General features: G+C 40.1%; 1 non-coding gene across 1 annotated transcript; it reads left to right on the forward strand.

Moving 5' to 3' along the window:
- The first annotated feature begins 3,815 nt into the window (after positions 1–3,815).
- On the forward strand, positions 3,816–3,888 carry TRNAK-UUU (transfer RNA lysine (anticodon UUU)). The gene has a single exon. It is a non-coding gene; the product is annotated as a tRNA-Lys (tRNA).
- Positions 3,889–6,027: the final 2,139 nt, after the last annotated feature.

The following is a 6,027-nucleotide window of genomic DNA, read 5'->3' on the forward strand; positions in this document are numbered from 1 at the left end:
AGGGTATAGAAGCAGCTTGAGAACATCTTTGTTTTTTGCAGAAACAACCCTTCTATGTCTCTTTAGCAGATTTTGAGCACATTTTTGATTTTCCACCAAAGCTTTGTTTCTTTACCTCCATATTTTATGTTAAGACGCTTAGAGGAGCTAAGAAGAGCATTTTTCAGAGCCTGGATAGCTCAGTCGGTAGAGCATCAGACTTTTAATCTGAGGGTCCAGGGTCCCTGTTCAGGCGTACTTGCTAAAGCAAGCTGTCAAATGTCTTTATTGAGCACATCTTTGATTTTCCACTGAGTCTTTGCTTCTTTATTGTCGTGTTCTACTGTGCAAAACTGACGGTATAGTAGCAGCTTGAGAACATCTTTGGTTATTGCAGAAACAACCCTTCTATGTCTGTTTAGCAGATTTTGAGCACATTTTTGATTTTCCACCAAAGCTTTGTTTCTTTACCGCCATATTTTATCTTAAGACGCTTAGAGGAGCTAAGAAGAGCATTTTTCAGAGCCTGGATAGCTCAGTCAGTAGAGCATCAGACTTTTAATCTGAGGGTCCAGGGTTCAAGTCCCTGTTCAGGTGTACTTGCTAAAGCAAGCTGTCAAATGTCTTTATTGAGCACATCTTTGATTTTCCACTGAGTCTTTGCTTCTTTATTGTCGTGTTCTACTGTGCAAAACTGAGGGTGTAGAAGCAGCTTGAGAAAATCTTTGTTTTTTGCAGAAACAACCCTTCTATGTCTGTTTAGCAAATTTTGGGTACATTGTTGATTTTCCACCAAAGCTTTGTTTCTTTACCGCCATATTTTATGTTAAGACGCTTAGAGGAGCTAAGAAGAGCATTTTTCAGAGCCTGGATAGCTCAGTCGGTAGAGCATCAGACTTTTAATCTGAGGGTCCAGGGTTCAAGTCCCTGTTCAGGCGTATTTGCTAAAGCAAGCTGTCAAATGTCTTTATTGAGCACATCTTTGATTTTCCACTGAGTCTTTGCTTCTGTATTGTCGTGTTCTACTGTGCAAAACCAAGGGTATAGAAGCAGCTTGAGAACATCTTTGTTTTTTGCAGAAACAACCCTTCTATGTCTCTTTAGCAGATTTTGAGCACATTTTTGATTTTCCACCAAAGCTTTGTTTCTTTACCTCCATATTTTATGTTAAGACGCTTAGAGGAGCTAAGAAGAGCATTTTTCAGAGCCTGGATAGCTCAGTCGGTAGAGCATTTGCTAAAGCAAGCTGTCAAATGTCTTTATTGAGCACATCTTTGATTTTCCACTGAGTCTCTGCATCTTCAGTGCCGTGTTCTACTGTGCAAAACCAAGGGTATAGAAGCAGCTTGAGAACATCTTTGCTTATTGCAGAAACAACCCTTCTATGTCTGTTTAGCAGATTTTAAGCACATTTTTGATTTTCCACCAAAGCTTTGTTTCTTTACCTCCATATTTTATGTTTAGACGCTTAGAGGAGCTAAGAAGAGCATTTTTCAGAGTCTGGATAGCTCAGTCGGTAGAGCATCAGACTTTTAATCTGAGGGTCCAGAGTTCAAGTCCCTGTTCAGGCGTGCTTGCTAAAGCAAGCTGTCAAATGTCTTTATTGAGCACATCTTTGATTTTCCACTGAGTCTTTGCATCTTCAGTGCCATGTTCTACTGTACAAAACCAAGGGTATAGAAGCAGCTTGAGAACATCTTTGGTTTTTGTGGAAACAACCCTTCTATGTCTGTTTAACAGATTTTGGGCCCATTTTTTATTTTCCACCAAAGCTTTGTTTCTTTACCTCCATATTTTATGTTGAGATGCTTAGAGGAGCAAAAAAGAGCATTTTTCAGAGCCTGGATAGCTCAGTCGGTAGAGCATCAGACTTTTAATCTGAGGGTCCAGGGTTCAAGTCCCTGTTCAGGCGTATTTGCTAAAGCAAGCTGTCAAATATGTTTATTGAGCACATCTTTGATTTTCCACTGAGTCTTTGCTTCTGTATTGTCGTGTTCTACTGTGCAAAACTGACGGTATAGTAGCAGCTTGAGAACATCTTTGGTTATTGCAGAAACAACCCTTCTATGTCTGTTTAGCAGATTTTGAGCACATTTTTGATTTTCCACCAAAGCTTTGTTTCTTTACCGCCATATTTTATCTTAAGACACTTAGAGGAGCTAAAAAGAGCATTTTTCAGAGCCTGGATAGCTCAGTCGGTAGAGCATCAGACTTTTAATCTGAGGGTCCAGGGTACAAGTCCCTGTTCAGGCGTGCTTGCTAGAGCAAGCTGTCAAATGTCTTTATTGAGCACATCTTTGATTTTCCACTGAGTCTTTGCTTCTTTATTGTCGTGTTCTACTGTGCAAAACCGACGGTATAGTAGCAGCTTGAGAACATCTTTGGTTATTGCAGAAACAACCCTTCTATGTCTGTTTAGCAGATTTTGAGCACATTTTTGATTTTCCACCAAAGCTTTGTTTCTTTACCTCCATATTTTATGTTAAGACGCTTAGAGGAGCCAAGAAGAGCATTTTTCAGAGCCTGGATAGCTCAGTCGGTAGAGCATCAGACTTTTAATCTGAGGGTCCAGGGTACAAGTCCCTGTTCAGGCGTGCTTGCTAGAGCAAGCTGTCAAATGTCTTTATTGAGCACATCTTTGATTTTCCACTGAGTCTTTGCTTCTTTATTGTCGTGTTCTACTGTGCAAAACCGACGGTATAGAAGCAGCTTGAGAACATCTTTGCTTATTGCAGAAACAACCCTTCTATGTCTGTTTAGCAAATTTTGAGCACATTGTTGATTTTCCAACAAAGCTTTGTTTCTTTACATCAATATTTTATGTTAAGACGCTTAGAGGAGCTAAGAAGAGCATTTTTCAGAGCCTGGATAGCTCAGTCGGTAGAGCATCAGACTTTTAATCTGAGGGTCCAGGGTTCAAGTCCCTGTTCAGGCGTACTTGCTAAAGCAAGCTGTCAAATGTCTTTATTGAGTACATCTTTGATTTTCCACTAAGTCTCTGCATCTTTATTGTCGTGTTCTACTGTGCAAAACCGACGGTATAGTAGCAGCTTGAGAACATCTTTGGTTATTGCAGAAACAACCCTTCTATGTCTGTTTAGCAGATTTTGAGCACATTTTTGATTTTCCACCAAAGCTTTGTTTCTTTACCTCCATATTTTATGTTAAGACGCTTAGAGGAGCTAAGAAGAGCATTTTTCAGAGCCTGGATAGCTCAGTCGGTAGAGCATTTGCTAAAGCAAGCTGTCAAATGTCTTTATTGAGCACATCTTTGATTTTCCACTGAGTCTCTGCATCTTCAGTGCCGTGTTTTACTGTGCAAAACCAAGGGTATAGAAGCAGCTTGAGAACATCTTTGCTTATTGCAGAAACAACCCTTCTATGTCTGTTTAGCAGATTTTGAGCACATTTTTGATTTTCCACCAAAGCTTTGTTTCTTTACCTCCATATTTTATGTTAAGACGCTTAGAGGAGCTAAGAAAAGCATTTTTCAGAGCCTGGATAGCTCAGTCGGTAGAGCATCAGACTTTTAATCTGAGGGTCCAGGGTTCAAGTCCCTGTTCAGGCGTACTTGCTAAAGCAAGCTGTCAAATGTCTTTATTGAGCACATCTTTGATTTTCCACTAAGTCTCTGCATCTTTATTGTCGTGTTCTACTGTGCAAAACCAAGGGTATAGAAGCAGCTTGAGAACATCTTTGCTTATTGCAGAAACAACCCTTCTATGTCTGTTTAGCAGATTTTGAGCACATTTTTGATTTTCCACCAAAGCTTTGTTTCTTTACCTCCATATTTTATGTTAAGACGCTTAGAGGAGCTAAGAAGAGCATTTTTCAGAGCCTGGATAGCTCAGTCGGTAGAGCGTCAGACTTTTAATCTGAGGGTCCAGGGTTCAAGTCCCTGTTCAGGCATATTTGCTAAAGCAAGCTGTCAAATGTCTTTATTGAGCACATCTTTGATTTTCCACTGAGTCTCTGCATCTTCAGTGCCGTGTTCTACTGTGCAAAACCAAGGGTATAGAAGCAGCTTGAGAACATCTTTGCTTATTGCAGAAACAACCCTTCTATGTCTCTTTAGCAGATTTTGAGCACATTTTTGATTTTCCACCAAAGCTTTGTTTCTTTACCTCCATATTTTATGTTAAGACGCTTAGAGGAGCTAAGAAAAGCATTTTTCAGAGCCTGGATAGCTCAGTCGGTAGAGCATCAGACTTTTAATCTGAGGGTCCATGGTTCAAGTCCCTGTTCAGGCGTACTTGCTAAAGCAAGCTGTCAAATGTCTTTATTGAGCACATCTTTGATTTTCCACTGAGTCTTTGCTTCTTTATTGTCGTGTTCTACTGTGCAAAACTGAGGGTATAGAAGCAGCTTGAGAAAATCTTTGTTTTTTTCAGAAACAACCCTTCTATGTCTGTTTAGCAAATTTTGGGTACATTGTTGATTTTCCACCAATGCTTTGTTTCTTTACCTCCATATTTTATGTTAAGACGCTTAGAGGAGCTAAGAAGAGCATTTTTCAGAGCCTGGATAGCTCAGTCGGTAGAGCATCAGACTTTTAATCTGAGGGTCCAGGGTTCAAGTCCCTGTTCAGGCGTATTCGCTAAAGCAAGCTGTCAAATGTCTTTATTGAGCACATCTTTGATTTTCCACTGAGTCTTTGCTTCTGTATTGTCGTGTTCTACTGTGCAAAACCAAGGGTATAGAAGCAGCTTGAGAACATCTTTGTTTTTTGCAGAAACAACCCTTCTATGTCTCTTTAGCAGATTTTGAGCACATTTTTGATTTTCCACCAAAGCTTTGTTTCTTTACCTCCATATTTTATGTTAAGACACTTAGAGGAGCTAAGAAGAGCATTTTTCAGAGCCTGGATAGCTCAGTCGGTAGAGCATCAGAATTTTAATCTGAGGGTCCAGGGTCCCTGTTCAGGCGTACTTGCTAAAGCAAGCTGTCAAATGTCTTTATTGAGCACATCTTTGATTTTCCACTGAGTCTTTGCTTCTGTATTGTCGTGTTCTACTGTGCAAAACTGACGGTATAGTAGCAGCTTGAGAACATCTTTGGTTATTGCAGAAACAACCCTTCTATGTCTGTTTAGCAGATTTTGAGCACATTTTTGATTTTCCACCAAAGCTTTGTTTCTTTACCGCCATATTTTATCTTAAGACACTTAGAGGAGCTAAGAAGAGCATTTTTCAGAGCCTGGATAGCTCAGTCGGTAGAGCATCAGACTTTTAATCTGAGGGTCCAGGGTACAAGTCCCTGTTCAGGCGTGCTTGCTAGAGCAAGCTGTCAAATGTCTTTATTGAGCACATCTTTGATTTTCCACTGAGTCTTTGCTTCTTTATTGTCGTGTTCTACTGTGCAAAACCGACGGTATAGTAGCAGCTTGAGAACATTTTTCGTTATTGCAGAAACAACCCTTCTATGTCTGTTTAGCAGATTTTGAGCACATTTTTGATTTTCCACCAAAGCTTTGTTTCTTTACCTCCATATTTTATGTTAAGACGCTTAGAGGAGCCAAGAAGAGCATTTTTCAGAGCCTGGATAGCTCAGTCGGTAGAGCATCAGACTTTTAATCTGACGGTCCAGGGTACAAGTCCCTGTTCAGGCGTGCTTGCTAGAGCAAGCTGTCAAATGTCTTTATTGAGCACATCTTTGATTTTCCACTGAGGCTTTGCTTCTTTATTGTCGTGTTCTACTGTGCAAAACCAACGGTATAGAAGCAGCTTGAGAACATCTTTGCTTATTGCAGAAACAACCCTTCTATGTCTGTTTAGCAAATTTTGAGCACATTGTTGATTTTCCACCAAAGCTTTGTTTCTTTACCTCAATATTTTATGTTAAGACGCTTAGAGGAGCTAAGAAGAGCATTTTTCAGAGCCTGGATAGCTCAGTCGGTAGAGCATCAGACTTTTAATCTGAGGGTCCAGGGTTCAAGTCCCTGTTCAGGTGTACTTGCTAAAGCAAGCTGTCAAATGTCTTTATTGAGCACATCTTTGATTTTCCACTGAGTCTTTGCTTCTTTATTGTCGTGTTCTACTGTGCAAAACT

The sequence above is a fragment of the Eleutherodactylus coqui genome, chromosome 7 (assembly GCF_035609145.1).
Source record: "Eleutherodactylus coqui strain aEleCoq1 chromosome 7, aEleCoq1.hap1, whole genome shotgun sequence".
NCBI classification, from domain to species: domain Eukaryota; kingdom Metazoa; phylum Chordata; class Amphibia; order Anura; family Eleutherodactylidae; genus Eleutherodactylus; species Eleutherodactylus coqui.